General features: G+C 42.1%; 1 long non-coding RNA gene and 2 pseudogenes across 1 annotated transcript; all 3 read left to right on the forward strand.

Moving 5' to 3' along the window:
* The window catches only part of LOC104728344, a 2,146-nt pseudogene extending 2,041 nt beyond the window's left edge, over nucleotides 1-105 (forward strand).
* On the forward strand, nucleotides 937-5,925 carry LOC104724266. The gene is made up of 4 exons (XR_757603.1): nucleotides 937-1,629; nucleotides 3,429-3,578; nucleotides 3,664-4,214; nucleotides 4,281-5,925. It is a non-coding gene; the product is annotated as an uncharacterized LOC104724266 (long non-coding RNA).
* On the forward strand, nucleotides 13,441-15,479 carry LOC104728345 (annotated as a pseudogene).

Here is a 16,614-nt window from a genome sequence, read left to right on the forward strand (position 1 = left end):
GTTAATCATCGTCTTGTTCTTTAGGAGAATTAGGGTTTAAAAAAAAAAAATTGGGTCTTTTGTTTTTGACAATTAAATTTTGGGTCTTATTCTAAAGATTATTGATCTTAATTATTGAGAGCTTTTATAATCATAAACTTAAAAATATAGNGTTGCCTCCTTGGAATAGCCATGGCCGGGGCGTGCGAACATCCATCGATCTCGTCGGTTTTAACGGTAATCGATGTGTCGTGAAAAAGGGATATGTAAAATATTTAATGACAATTCGTAAGAAAGTTGTTAATCATCGTCTTGTTCTTTAGGAGAATTAGGGTTTAAAAAAAAAAAATTGGGTCTTTTGTTTTTGACAATTAAATTTTGGGTCTTATTCTAAAGATTATTGATCTTAATTATTGAGAGCTTTTATAATCATAAACTTAAAAATATAGAGAAGTGAAGATATCAGAATTTTCTTCCAAACAATATTTCTTTTGCTTTGTCAGTCAATGGTTGACCCATAAGACTCATTCATCACCACCCATGACTTTGAACTTCAATTATGAGGAGTATGAATGATTTTTTCCCTGTACATCCAAAGTCTTTTTTTTTTTCTCACTAACGTGTAACATACGATTTAGAATCATAATCGAGATAGTGGTGCAACAACGACACAAGAATAAATTCACTAGGTTACAAATCTTGGTGGCTACTGATTAAAGGCCTTGGTTGTACGACAGTAATAACAAAAAATTTGTAAACAATTTGGTTGGATAAGTCCCTCCAATGGCCCAAAGACCTCGAATTTTGACCAATTAAGTTAGATTGGAAAGCTATGCCTAATTGCCTATGCTCCACCCAATACACATCGAGTCGTATGAACCAAGGAAACATTTATGCCTACTCAGATATGAAGTTTGTGGACGAAGAATCTCCATTCTTTAATTTTGTAGTCGAACCGAAGGTTTCAGATTCATCAAGGCGCTTGAACTGTTTTAAGCTAGTGTGTGAGAGACCTTCTAAGCCAAATTGAGGGGTTTTGAGTTCACAGTTTAAAGTGATACACATGATCTGGCATTTGACGGGTTGTTATAAAGGCCGTTAAGCTTAGGGAGGAAATCTTAATTGGCTCTATAAGTGGCTAGCTCTGCTCTTGAGATGTGTGTAAAATCTTCCATTGCTATGAAATTGTGAAGTGCTGCGTTTGTGCCGTTACCGTCGGAACTGAACCTGAAAACAATACCGCAACTGGTAAAAATAGGAAGGAGAGTTATATGAGTCTTGGTGAAGAAAAGTATAACACAGGTTAGGAGAAACGTATCAACTCAGAAGGTGACTTGGCTTACACTCATCCTGATGTCACTTTATGTTAATGATTCAGATCCAAAGGATGAATGAGTGTAAGTAACTCACTGCTGCACTCACCATATAACCTCTAAATGATAATGCATGGTTTACTACATATTTTGAAGAGAATTGTAGGAGGAACAATATTAATAGGTAAAGGTAATAGAGTAAAACGTTCTAGACAGAGAAAGCTTCGAGAGATCAACGGAGAGAGCACTTGAACGGTGGCTTGTGGTTGATTTCAACCCCGATCTCTGCATCAATTCTGAGGCGATTCATGCCATATTCATCATTAAACCAGTGAAGGTACGTTTCCGGTTTCACGCTTCCGCATAGTAGTCTAACATTTGAGGTAATAGGTGTTGATGTTCATATCGGTCACAATTAAAGATTTTCGTTCGGTAAAAAAGGATGTTGCATCTCTCTTTATAACTCGGTGCCGGAGCACAATAATTTAGACTACGACGATAGACGAGATGAATTTAGGTGAATAAAGGAAAAAGGAAGACGAGCTTAGAGCTCGTCGACTCAAGCTTCGGACTGGAGGACGATTTATCTCTTGTTGTCTTTGTACCGTTTTAGCTCCTTTTTCTTAGATGCCTTTCTTGAACATCGTACGCCCATATTTATAGGAAGTCGTGTCGGTTCGTCACCGAAAAGGACCGAAATACCTTTCCTTCCTTTTAGATGATCATTTGGGCCTAGGGAAATTCCCTCTGGACTCGGCCTTGTGTGGGGAGGAGAATCCACCCATAACAGTATTTCCCCCCACCTTCAGTTCGTAGTTGCTAAGCGGAGAACTGTATGTTGCTTCGGCGACGAGCGTTGTTGCCTTGCAGTCCTCTTGACTCGGATTGCTACACATTGTCTCTGATGTTCGGAAGCCGAAGGGGTCCCGAATCAGATAAATATTGGGAATCCGAAAGGTCTCCTGAGGACAAAGATCTGGCAAGTGGAAGGTCGCGAGTGGACTTTTCCATTCTTCGAGAAAGCCTGTCCAATCTCGCGCGTGAGGTTTTACTAGCGCGTGAAGTTCAAAATTCCAAACGTCCCCTTCCTCTAATCCGCAATGATGGCTACAAAACCCTTCTTTCTTCGCTTATAAATACTTCACCTCCTAACTTTTTTCTCACTTCCGCTCTTCCCTTGCTATAAGGAACAGTTCCTCTTCTTTTCCTTTGTCTACTTGCTTTTATTTTGTATTTCCTTTTATGGCTTCTTCCAAATCCATATCGGCTGATCCTTCCACCGCAAACTACCCCCTACGACTCCGGAGACTCTGGCAGATCCATCCGACGCCGGGCACGATCCCCTTCCCCCGGGCCATCTTCTTCCGACTCCACAAATTCTGATATGAATAAGCTTGCCATTCTTCAGAGCCGCTTGTTTACTGACTCGGCCGTTCCCAGTTCGTCCGGCCTTCCTTGTAAAATATCCTCTTTGGTCGACGAGCCTTCGATCGACGAGGGGTTTTCTCTGAATACGAACGAGGTTCCTCCAGTGAGTTCGAACACATTCTCTTTCGTCCGCCGCTCCACGTTGAAGCTTGAGGCAGCTGTCAAAGCCGTTCAACTTGGAAAGTTGAACGCTCGGCCAAATATTCGAATACCATCTCCAATTCAACGACCCTGGGATGCTCCTCATGGTTACATTTGCCTTTCGGAGTGTGGGCTCACAATCCCTCTCCCTGACTTCCTGATGGCATATTTCGCCAGGTGTAAGGCGACTATTTCGCAGTCATCCCCTGCGACTTTCCGCAACGCGGTAGGCCTTTCTATTATGGCTGAAGACGCAGGCGTTAAGCTTACCTGCGACCACCTCGAGGAATTGACGACTCTTAACCCGGCGAATCGGCATAAGACTCTCGAGATTTACTATCTAGCCTCGGCGAAGAAGACGACCCTTGTCGAAGGTGGTAAGGGCAAAACCTACAACGGGGGGCTCCTACTTCTTCCTGGAGATCGTCTCGGGGGTCCTCGAGGACCATTCTATTCCTTTGTTCTCTGGGTGGAACCCTTCACCCGGTAGCTGACCACTCTTACTCATATCGTCATCTTCGCTCTCGCTTACTGACAACTCTTATGTATTTTTCTTTTGTTTTGCAGTCATCATTCCCAGGTGTCTACTCCCGTGTTCCGCCTCATTCCAAGCCGAGATAGACGCAATCAAACTATTTTGTCCTTATGTTTGGTCGGGCACCGAGCCTAAAAAGGATCGTCCAAGAAAAGCTCGAGCTCCGTCAAAAAAGAAGACAGGTAACCCTGTCGATTTTAGCTCAATGCTTGTATCTTCTGGAATGTCCTTTTGTCTCCGTACTAACTTGTTCGTCGATTGCTTTAGCCAAGGCAATGGGAAGACTGAACATGATCGTTCCAGACGCGTCTGCCCGCTATCGCCGAACCCCCAAGGCGACTCCACTGCCTTGTCCAGATAACCGATCAGATACTGGTCCAGAGGTCCGAATTGTTGATGTTGGCTCGTCTCGGAACGCTCCTTCTCCTTAGGGTCGTCGACCGGCCAAGATTCACGAGGGCAAACAGCTTGCCAAAACCAACCCTCTCCCCTCCAATCGCCACACTGGACCCGTCGAGACGCTCCCCTCAAAACGGAAGGTCAACGAGACTCCCAGTTGCCAAGTCGAGGCGACCAAAATTCCTCAGAAGAGGAAGGAGGGTACTGGTCAGGAGCGGCCTGATCCTTCGAAGAAGCCGAAGACAACAGATTACCGTTGGGACTTCTCTCACACTTCTGCTGCTCGGTGCTTTCCAGACGATTCCGAATCCTGCGCCGAGCTGTTTTGTAGAATTCATTTCGGCTCTGGTCGCCTTCTGCCCATTGAACGGATGAAAGAGGAAGAAGCGGTCACCGACCTTGCCCAGACTGTCTTCGATGTTCGTCTATTCCATTCTCAGTTTGTTCCTTTCCCTTTCTTTGACTAACATTCACTTGTTTCACAGCTTATTGCGCGCACAAATCACATGACCTCGTGCTACGAGCGTCGCATTCGCGATTTGGAGGTCTCCTGCTTGAACCCTTTGGACCCTTCGGAAAGGATTGAGCGCCTTAAAGCTCAGCTCGGGGAAGCCATTCGCCCTAATCGAGCGACCAGGTTTCAAAGCTCGAACACCACCGTCGCGGGTTAATCTCGGAAAGGGACGACCTTCTTTCAAAGCTTAAAGCGTCTGATTCCTCTTATAATGGGCTTCGACTCACCCTTAGCCCGGAGACCAAAAAGCTTAGGGACCGTCGCGAGGAGTTTGGCGTCTTTGAAAGGATCGCCTGCCATCAACTAGCCGGTCGCGCACAGAGACCACTGTCGAAGCACAAGGAATACGCAGGTGCGATTGAAGCGTCTAGGGTGAAGTTCCTTGAAGACAACCAAGCCGTTGGGAATGTGCAGATGCTTGAGATGCTTCTTACTGATGGCCAGATTTCTCTTCTCGCTGATGGGGTCAAGGAGAAGGTCGTTGTCGTGATGTCCCAGCTGAAGGCGAGGTTGAAGAGATCGATATTCCTGATATCGCCGAAGCCGACTTCGACATTTCCTTGGTTTTTGCCGAGCCTCTTCCCGCGATCCCTAAATGTGTCAGGTCTCCAGAAAGTGGGGATACCGAAGAGCAGGACGACGAGCCTGAGGTCGACGGGTCAGAGAGTGAAGACATCCAAACTGACAGGGGTGAAGGGGCGAATGAGGAGGGAATGGACGTCCCGCAAGATGGTCGTCGGGATGATGGCACTCCTCCGACTCCTGGACGTGATTCTCTGGTTACCGGCCTTATGTCTTGATTTTAGTTTCGTTTCGTACTAGCTCGTCGTGTTTGGGGTTGGCTCCCCGTACTTTTTCTTTTGCTTTCTTTTGGACCTTGCTCTTTATCGGATCTTTTAATCTTTTGTTATCACATATTTTTTAGCTTTATGACTTGTGTTGATCATTCAGTGGGTGTGGCTTTTGAGAACCATCGATTGGTCGCTTGTGAGGTCATTCATATGCATGTGACAACGAGGTCGGTGTGGTTGAGGAGAGCTCGGGAGCGGTTGGTTGTGAGGTACATTCGCTCTCCGGTGATGAAGTAATTCGTGCAGAGATCAAGTCATATGATGCTTGGATCCAGATGCTAAGGGCCTATATCATTGCCACGCGCCGCCAGTTCGAGCGTCACTTCCAGTTCTGCCGTGTTGACGGGACTGTGGAATATCTTGAGCATATGATTGCTGATGGGCTCTTTGTTTCGAAGTTGAGGAGGGATCAGTTGCTGGAAGAGCGTTTGCGCAGCGAGGCACTCTTGGCCGAGGCAGAGGTTCCCGATCTTGAAGAGGGTAATCTTGAACCCTTTACGAGGATGGTCGCCAGGGGTGCGGAGGTTCCGATGAAGACGTTAGAAGAGTTGTGAGGAGAGTGCTAGTTCTGGCGGACGAAGCAAGGTGAGCTGGAGTTTGACGAACCCTCCAATGCCGACCTGGGGTTAGAAGGCTGAAATCGCCTTACGTGCAATGTTTGCTTGTTTTGTTTCATTTTTGTGCCGTATGGGGTTCGCCTCCCTTCGTAAACTATTGTTGAACTAGGGGTCGACGCCCTTTTAAATTTTAACGTAGTTTTTTTCGTATCTTGTTATACGTGTAGCAACTCGGCTGATTTCTTTGATCATTTAGGTGCGATGTGTGATGGTCAACTTACCTTTTCCTTCTCGGAAATTTTCGAGTTGCGACTCGACTTTAGAAAAGTCAACAATTTTTGACTCGGCTTTGTTAATACATAATTATGGGTACGATGCAGGATGGCCGGCCTCCCATTTTTCTCCTAAGAGTTACGAGTTACTACTCGGCTTATTACTCTCGTCCAAGGTGTAATGCGCGATGGTCGGCTTATTCGTTCTGCCAGTTGCTTAGAATCCTTTATGAATTTTCGGGCAATGTTCTCTGCTTGCTTGGTATCATTTTCCCCAGCCTCGCCGTCTTGTTTCTGTCTGACTCGATGAATATCGCGCCCTTCTTGTACCTTTCTTTCAGGATTGTCAGGAGGTAGTGACATTCTTCGGTTGCGTGAATGTTACTTTTGTGGTACTCGCAGTATTGTGCCACGCTACTCTCCCCTCCTTCCTTACAAACGTACTTGTTCCATGGTAGACCCTGTTGCGTGTCTTCATCGATCGCAAAGGTTCGACGAGTTCGATCTTGATTACGAGTAAAGTGTTGTCGGGGCTTGAAGTGGTTGACTTTTGGAACGACGACCGTCGGTTCCTAAGTGACGACGTTTTTTTCCTCTACATGCTTCCTAGCATGGAAGGCCTTTTCTTCTTCAACCTCGATATGTTTTGCGGCTGGGCAGAGTGCATTTGCTATCGTCTCAACGTGCGATAATTATAGCTCTTCTTTAAATCGAGACTCATACCATAATACGTTTTTGAAAGCGACGATAGCTGCCGCGTCTGGTATCGAGATGTTGACAAAGACATCTTTAAATCTTCCAATGAATGACCTGAGTGATTATTTAGGCTCCTGAGCTAGGGAATAAAAGTCGGCGTGTGAATTTTTGTTCTCCAATAACACGGAAAATTGCTTCAAGAAAGCGACGGTTAGATCTTTAATGTTGTCGATCGAGCCAGGCGGGAGTCTCGAGAACCAACTCAGGGCCATCCCTGTCAGATGCTCGGCGAAGACCTGACACGAGCCAACGTCATACTCCTCGGGGCTGAATTGCAGGGGGCCGAGTGCTACTCCGAAGGTTAGGAGGAAATCACGTGGGTTAACCGTTCCATCGTAGTAACCTAATCGGGGCTTGACTGCCCGTCATATCGGTGTGGTAGCAAGCCTTCGGGAAAACGGCGTTCATCTTGTCGCTTCAAGCACGAGATCCAGTTATGGTGCTTTGCTCATCGATTTGTGGAACGTTGTCGCCATTTCCTGCATCTTATCCTTAAGTTCCTTTAGTTCGGTGTCCTTGATCCCATTTGGTTCTTCGACCGTGGCAGTGGAGCGAAGTCCTAGGTCGCCAACCTATAGCTGTGTACTCGTGGTTGTACTAGTGGTGTTTGGACTTGCTGGATTTTGCTGAGTTGTGTGTAGGTAGTTGATCTCTTCTTGTTATCTGGCATGTGCTGCAGTTAGTGCATCCAGGCGAGTGCTTGTCTGCTACTCCTGTTGGTGGAGACGTGTCATTATTCGGCAGAACAGCTCGTCGATACTGGCGATAGGTCATTCGGCAAACAGGGCGAGCTGTTCGGGAGTCTGCGTTGCTTCCGTGTTTGTTGGGATTTCTAGATTCGTGGCGATGATAAACTCTCCAAGGCTTTCCGTGACTACAACCTTCCTCGCTGCGTCCGGGGTAGGAAGGGTTGTGTCCCCCGCTTGATCCGTTGCTGGGGTTACAATGCCTCCCGATGACCTTGCTTCTTGGTTGCCGTCTTTGGTGTTCCCTGTCATCTCGTCTAACTCTCGTAGGTCCGTCTTCTGAGTCTTAAAGATAACTTCGACTTGGCTCCCCTTCCTTGCGCGCCAAATTGTTGATGTTGATATCGGTCACAATTAAAGATTTTAGTTCAGTAAAAAAGGATGTCGAATCTTTCTTTATAACTTGGTGCCGAAGCACAATAATTCAGACTACAACGATAGACGAGATGAATTTAGGTGAATAAAGGAAAAAGGAAGACGAGCTTAGAGCTCGTCGACTCAAGCTTCGGACTGGAGGACGATTTATCTCTCGTTGTCTCTATACCGTTTTAGCTCCTTTTTTGCAGATGCCTTTCTTGAACGTCGTACATCCGTATTTATAGGAAATCGTGTCGGTTCGTCACCTTAAAGGACCGAAATAACCTTCCTTTTGGACTGGGCCTTGTGTGGGGAGGATAATCCACCCCTAACAATATGCAGTATACCGTTCAGATTCAATGATGACAGTGAGTTTGCTCAAATTTTGATGAGAGTGGTGGAGTTTATCTCTATGAGAACTCTAGTAATGAAGGGGTGTCACTCCAAAGAATGATACCTGTTGTTCCATCAAAGGAGCTCAAAGATTGCAACAGATAAGAATGGAGTAGTCTTTATTTGGTTTTTAAGGTAGCAATAGCAAATATCAGATTTGAGCGACATAGAGTCTTTTCCTTGGCAAGTAGTGTTTGGATTTTTGTAAGAAATTTCTTGGAAACATTATTTTTTTTGGCTTTGTTAGAATGGAGGCCATGCTTGAGCAGCTTCTCAGTGTTTGGATTTTTGTAAGAAATTTCTTGGAAACTTACACGCTTTTGTTTTGTCTTTGGTTTACTGGTCAGTCATTGGATTTTTCATTAGTCGGATTTGTGATTTCAATCTGCAGCATTAATCAACCAAGGCAGTACACTAAAAAGAAAAATCATAGTTCTCAACACAATTTTGAAAAATTTGACTCAATAAAACAAAAATACGGTTTTGACACACTAAAAAAAAACTATGTTAGTAGTTAGTACTAACCTCCCCCAGACTTAAATGACATTGTTCCCAGTGTTTTCAAGCAATGGAAAGGAAAGAAACAAAAATTTGTTGAAAAATTGTAAAGAAAAGATGAATTGTTCTCGTGTTACCCATCGGTGTCGTCCGACACCATTTCAGTGTCGATCGACACTCATCATGAATGGTGATTTTTGGCAGAAACTCCTTGTTAGTTGCAGTTAGTTGTGTTGATGTGTTGTTGGATCAATCCTTGGATGATTATTCTATTAAGAAACACTCAAACACAAGTTAAAAGTAACATAATAGATAGATAGTTCATAATTTCAAACAAAATTCAAACAAAAACTGACTCAATGCAAAAAGAAAAATGAATCAAAAGGAAAAGAAAAACAAAGAAGTGGGTTGCCTCCCACTAACCGCTTGTTTTCAGTCATTAGCTTGACTGTGCTGAAGCTCAGGCATAGAATGGATCAGAACGTGGCAGTGAATGCCTCCGAGAAAATGTCCTCTTCATCTAAGGTGGTATATAAGCAGTAGAAGAGTGAGGTCTACCAAGGACATGAGGAAGAGGACCAGGGCGAGACTTGGGTATGGGTTTGCTTCTTTTATGTCCTGCAAAAGCATCAACAGAAGAAACAAGCACTCTACGATAATCTCGTGGCTTGGTTAACTGCAAAACAGTTTTTGTATCTTTGAAGGTGAAGAAGATGCATACCTTTGCTTTACCTGAGGACTCTGGAGTGTGGAGCAGGAAGGTTTCTGTTTGGGAACAGTTTTCTGACTTGCAACATCAGTTTTAGACAAGTTCGGGCTCGGATGTGGAGGGGTGTCAACCGACACAGAGGAGGTCGATCGACAATGAGCCTAATGCTCGTGTAGGAGAAGCTTTCTCAACAGAAAAAGTCTGTCCATCAATAGTAGGAGCTCTCCTCAACTTATCCATCTCAAATTTCATATTTAAATCTTCCACATTCAGTGTTATGTGTCCCCTCTTCACATCTATAATGGCACCAGCTGTAGCCAGGAATGAACGTCCTAAGATGAGAGGATCACTAGGCTCTTTGTCATACTTCAGCACCACAAAATCAGTGGGAATCATGAAGTTTCCAACCTTGATTGGAAGATCCTATAAAACACCCTCAGGAATTCTTCGGGATCGATCAGCCAAGATAAGAGAAATCTGAGTTGGCTTGAAATCCGTCATCCCAAGTCTTACAGCAACAGAATGTGGCATCAAGTTGATATTAGAGCCAAGATCGCAAAGTGAGTGAGCAAACCGTTCTGCAGATAGAGAAATCAAGGACAAAGCTTCTAGGATCTGGTAACTTCTCTACAGTCCTACACTGAATCATTGCACTCACCTTCTTAGAGACAACCACCTCTTGCTTCCTCTCTTTCTTTTTCTGTGGAGTCTGGTTCAACAGAATTGCACTGACATCCTTGGTAAGCAGTGCTCCTTCCTCAGGGCTCAACCCATTTGATACCATTCTCTTAACATAGCGCTTAATCCTAGGAGAAAACTTGACTACATCAGTCAAAGGCATCTCTATTATCACTTTATCCATCATAGCTTTGCACCTAGCTTTTTCAAGCTCCTGCTTGGACCTTCTTGGCTTAGGAAAAGGGACCTTCGGCTTATATACCCTCTCAACAGCTGCTGGAACCGGAGATATTGTAACTTCAGGTTCTGTCTGAGATGAGTGTCGACCGACACCAAGTTGGTGTCGATCGACACCATCATCTAGTGTTGTCATCTCCATCTCGGGTTTGGCCGATTGCTCTCCCAGTTCTGCAGAAGCACATTCACCTTCATCTTCACCTCTCACTGATATGTCATTACAAGAATGTTTGGGATTTGACTCAGTTCTTCCACAAAGAAAACCCTCTTGTCGTTTGACAGACCCAGCAGTCTGTGCAACTTGACTCTCCAGCTTCTTAACATGTATATTCAATGCATCAATCCTTTCAGTAAGCTCATTGTAGACATTATCAATCTTCCCATTGAAAGTCACAGTTAACTGCTCCTGACCCTGAAGAAGCTGCTCAAGCATGGCCTCCATTCTACTCTTAGAAGCAGTCTGTGGAGGCGGAGAATGATAGGATGAGTTCCTATAGGTTCTTGTTTAACCATTGTTTTGTTGCTGCTTCTGGTAATCCGGTTTGGGAGTATAGCCTGAAGAGTTCCCACTGTAAGGCCTATTGCTTTGCTGATTACTGAATCTCTGACCCTGATTCCCATACACAAAGTTGACATATGCTTCTTCATTCCCTGTCTTAGGCTCAAATGTCTCAACTTCAGCAGAAAAGTGAACCGATTTCTTACCCATAAGAAGATTGTGAACTGAATCAAACTTGGCATTAACAGAAGCTAGCTGGTTTGTATCAAATCCTCCATGCAATCTCTTCCTTTCTGCATCCGCTCTCTTAGCGCTATTGCTGGAAGCCAGATTCTCAATCAAATTCTCAGCTTCATCTGGATATCTTGTCTTGAAGTTTCCATGGCTTGCAACATCCAAGGCTAGCTGATATTCCCAGTCAATTCCTCTGAAAAAGATGCTCAACAGCTGCACCCTAGAGAAACCATGGTGTGGACAGTCCCTTTGATAGGCTTTGAATCTCACCCAAGCTGCCTTGAAAGCTTCATCTGGTCTTTCCTTGAAGGAGGACAACTTCACTCTCAACTCATCAGACATAGCATCATCATAAAAATAATTAAGGAAAGCCACCTTAATTTTTTGCCAAGATGTCAAAGATCCAGCTGGCAACTGTTTCACCATTGAGATGCTTCTCCTGCAAGTGAATATGGGAAAAGCTTGCAGTAGATGTAGTCTTCAGTCACACCATTGGCCTTGATACTAGTTGCCAGGTCTTCAAAGTGCTCAATATGATCCAAAGGATTCTCATTGGGCAGGTTAGAGAAGGGTCTTTGCCCAACCAGTTGAAAGTAAGAAGGCTTTAGCTCAAAGTCATTTCTCTGGAATGGAGGAGGGACAATAGCAGAGCGGTTCTCATACATCAGATCAGCCCGGTTGAAGTCTGCAATAGTCCTGATCAGATCCCGGTTTTGATCCTGTCTTCGAACCGGATTGTTTACGTGGTTTGCATCTCCACGTACGTCTGCTGGAGGTAGGTGTTGATCGACACCCTGTTGGCGTCGGTCGACACCAAGGTTCTGATCCTGGGCAGCAACGACATCAACAATTATGTTGCCTCCCGCATCAAGCTTTTGGCCCTGCTCATTGCGCAAGTGGCCCTCTTGATCTCTCAAAACACCAGCCTCATCAACTCTCTGAATAACCGGATTGACCATCTTTGCTGATTTTGCTGCTTTCGTGTTTGCACGCTCTAGTTGTCCCAACTCTTGGTTTGAAAGCTTCATAGTAGGACAAGTCTTGTTGCTCCTTGTGTTAGGCTTATTAGGCATGTACCTGAAACACACAAGATAAAAGAAACAAAAGCGTGTAAGTTTCAAATAAAAAGAAAAATTTAGACGAAATCAAAAACTCAAATCGAATGGTAGATCAAAGAGTCTCCGGCAACGGCGTCAAAATTTGATATGCTCAAATTTAAACCCTGAGCTACTCTCTCAAACAAGAGATCATTGTAGTACTTAGGGGTCGAATCCACAGAGACTCAAGATCAAACACAATAAATTATGGAGTTTTGTTATTACGCTGAACAAGATGATTTAAATTAAAAAGGACAATGCAAAATATTAAATTAAATTGTTGTAAATTCAAGGGATCAAAAAGCTAAATCTAGAGAATTTCTCAGGAATTTATAAAATATTAAATCAATAAATAAATAGGATTCAAGCAATTAAGTTCAGATCTAGAACTCTAAACACTTTTGTAAAATAAATCAGTTCTCACTACAAATACTATCTAAATTTAAAACCAGAAAATCCAAATCTCTTTGTAAAATTCTAGGTTAAAAATCAGCTTTAAAAACTGCTTTTGATAAGTTCACAAAATTACTAAATCAAATCTCTTTGCAGAAAGTAATTTTGCTCATCAAAGGGTTTTATCAGGGAAAATCAATTTTATTCTCATATCAATTTATTTTTCTAGGTTATTAATTCTAGATGGTCAATTAAGGATTAATATTAAGAACAACCTATGATGAAGATCTAATAAATCATAAAAACCCTGTGAAAACCCCTAAACCTAACAAGCAAACTACTCAGACATGTTTAGTGAAGAACAAATCATATTCTGAATAAATTGCATTAAGAGATTAAAAGAAGAAGAAAAGGATTTCTGAATCTTCTCTGAAGGAGTCTTGATTCTTCTCTCTAAAAGCTCTTTAAAATCTTTCAGGGTTTTCTCTCTCAAAAGTTGCAGGGAAAAATAAAGCTTAGGGGTTTCTAAAACCCAAAAACAATATATATATCCTAAAACACGTCAGGGACTTGTGATGCAAATATGGAAAACTTCGGGCAACTTTGTAAAACTTCCAAAACATGGCTTCCTCTGTCGGATAAACGGGGTGTAGATCGACACTAAGCTGGCGTCGATCGACACCATCTCTCTGAATTGATTCCAAGTTGATTTCCTCCGGATTAATGCTTCAAAATGATCCAAATTGCTTCACTTCGCTCCATCCATGCTAAAATCCTAGAAAACCTGTAAAGATCAAAAACATCCTAGAAAACAAATCAAAAAACTCAAAAAGCACACTTATATCATTGTTAAAAACCGTAAAAAATCATGATATATCATCAGTCAATAGTTGACCTATTGACTAATTCGTTTGGTTTCGTTAACGGAATCGGGATCGTCTCCATGCCTGACCGGTTTTACTCAAAGGGAGGGTTTGACGACATGATAAGAAACGTTGGTAGCGGCAACATCGACTTTGAGATAGACAACTCGACGGCTTTCGATAACGTTCACCAGATTAATGTAGGCGGACGAACGGTGGATGAGGTCAATGATCCGGGAATGTTCCGACCGTGGCTTTCTGATAATTATTTAGGAGATCAGGCAATGACTGTGACCATTCCAGGTGTAAAAATCAACTACACCAAGAAAACTCTGGCGTATGTTGGGCCGGAGGATGTGTATGCCACATCGCGCCAAATGGGGAACATCAGGAACCCTATGCTAAACCTGTATTTCAACCTGACATGGCTTTTTACAGTCGACGCCGAGTTTAACTACCTCGTGAGGCTTCATTTATGTGAGACAATACCTCAACTGAACAAAGTAAATCAACGCATCTTCTCCATCTTCATTGGACATCAGATTGCTAAGCAAGAGGTGGACGTGATTCAGTTGAGCGTTGGTTCTTGTATTCCGATGTATCTAGATTTCAGTGTGTATGTTGGTTCCGAAAATGGGTTGAGACCTGATCTACGACTTGAGTTGCATCCTTACATGGACAATGGTGCATCATATTGTGAGGCTCTTCTGAATGGAGTAAATATTCTCAAGCAGAATCATTCTGATAATAATCTGGCCGCGCCTAATCCATATCCTCGAGTATCACCAGACTTAACACCAAATCGTGTAACCTCGCGGTTTCGAAAAGGCAAGTCACATCTTTTGGAGATAATCCTCATAGCTGTTGGTTTTGCAATTGGGCTGGTCACTTTTTTTGTTGTCCTGATCTTGTCGATAAGTAAGATAAAGAGTAAGGATAGAAAGAAAAATAGTTTCGGCATGTTCAAGGTACTGCTGAAACAATACACTTATGCAGAATTGAAGAACATAACAAAGTCATTTTCACACACAGTTGGGAAAGGAGGATTTGGAACTGTTTATGGAGGAAACCTTTCTAATGGTCAGAAGGTTGCAGTAAAGGTCTTGAAGGACTTGAATGGAACTGGTGAAGATTTCATTAATGAAGTCACCAGCATGAGCCAAAAATCTCATATAAACATTGTTTCTCTGCTCGGTTTCTGCCATGAAGGGTCAAAAAGAGCGATTGTGTATGAGTTTTTAGAGAATGGGTCTCTGGATCAGTTTATGTCTAGAAAAGAATCATTGACTCTAGATGTGAAAATACTATACGGAATCGCGCTAGGCATTGCTCGGGGATTGGAATACTTGCACTATGGTTGCAAAACAAGAATTGTGCATTTCGACATCAAACCTCAGAATATCCTGTTAGATGAAAATCTTTATCCTAAAGTCTCAGACTTTGGCCTTGCTAAGCTTTGTGAGAAGAGGCATTTTGTCACTGATAAATGCTAGAGGAACTATCAGATACATTTCACCTAAGGTGTTTTCAAGAATGTACGGCAGAGTCTCGCAGAAGTCTGGTGTGTATAGCTATGGAATGCTGGTCCTCGAGATGATTGGAGCAAGGAACAAAAAAGTAGTAGAAACAATTGATTCTGCAGCTAGTTTGACTTACTTTCCAAATTGGATCTATAAGGATCTTGAAGAGGGAGAACAAACATGGATATTTGGTGATGAAATAACCATAGAGGAAAAAGAGATTACAAGGAAGATGATTTTGGTAGGTCACTGGTGTATTCAACCATGCCCAATAGATCGTCCACCGATGAACAAATTCGTCGAGATGATAAAAGGAAGTATCAATGCTCTTGAAGTCCCTCCTAATCCTTCAATACATATTTCTAGTGGACTTATTGTCGAATCTTCTTCGCTTTCTGATTGCAGAGAAGCCGAATAAAAACTGAAACCGTTGAGCTTGTTGAATGGAATTTTGGTATTGTAGTGTAGCATACTTCTGCAGACACGAGACTTGGCAAGCAAGGTATTGAAAATAAGCTGTCAAAAATAAAAATGAATAAATCCTTGGCAGCCTAAGAAATTGACATTTGTTTATGTGTGTATCATTTATAGATTTTCTTCATTGTGTCATTGTTTCTTATATATATTAAGAGTTATATTATAATACTTTTGGGCGAATTAGGTAGCTGACCAAAATCACAATTGAAACGAAGAATATAGCATGTTAATTGGAGAAATTAAGTGACTAACCAAAGAACAATGAACAAGACTACATAATATAAAATATAAAATTAATCTAAAAATTACATAGAAAGTTGGAAACATCTTATAGTATAAAACAAAAATACTTCTCTAAATATCTTATATTATGAAATGGAGGGAGTATAACATCGAAAATTCAAACTATCAAGTTAAACGTTCGTAAAAAAACTAGATAATTAAATGATATATTATGGAATAAAGCATGATAGTAATGGTTTGGGCGGCGATGATAAAATGGTAATAGTGGTGATAATAATAGTGGTGGTCACGACGATGATGGTGGTAAGGATGCTAGCGTCTGCGATAGCCAATGGTGATGTCAATGGAAGTAGTGGTGGTAATAGTGGTGGTCAGTGACTGTCGAGTTAACCAAATGCAAAAAAAAAATATATATCCTAAAAGATACAACATAGAGAACTCAAAATGTCAAGGTAAACGTATACTAAATAAAAAATTATTATCTACAAAAAAAATTAATATATATAATAGCCCTAAATTGTCGAGCTGAATGTTATTAAAAGCACCTTGTCTTATATACATGATATAATATTTTCTATATTATAACTTTTATCTATATTATGTTTCTCCAATACTAACAAACCAAATGTGACGAAAGGAACAAAATTCTAATAAACTGTAGTCAAATTATTTATGCAATAGAATATATATTGTTAGTTATAACTTATAAGAGAATTAATGCATAATATAGTTAATATATAATAATCAATATTAGAGGTTGTTATGTTCAGTTTTTGTTGTGTAACTTTTTGTTACCTAGCCATCGAGTGAAGAAAAATATTGTAACTGTTGGTTATGTATAAGGGTTAATTTGGACGTTAATATACATAATACATAGAATAAGGATCTAATTCGCAGTACACCCTAGAATAATGTTTATATTTTA

This window comes from Camelina sativa, chromosome 11 (assembly GCF_000633955.1).
Source record: "Camelina sativa cultivar DH55 chromosome 11, Cs, whole genome shotgun sequence".
NCBI classification, from domain to species: Eukaryota; Viridiplantae; Streptophyta; class Magnoliopsida; order Brassicales; family Brassicaceae; genus Camelina; species Camelina sativa.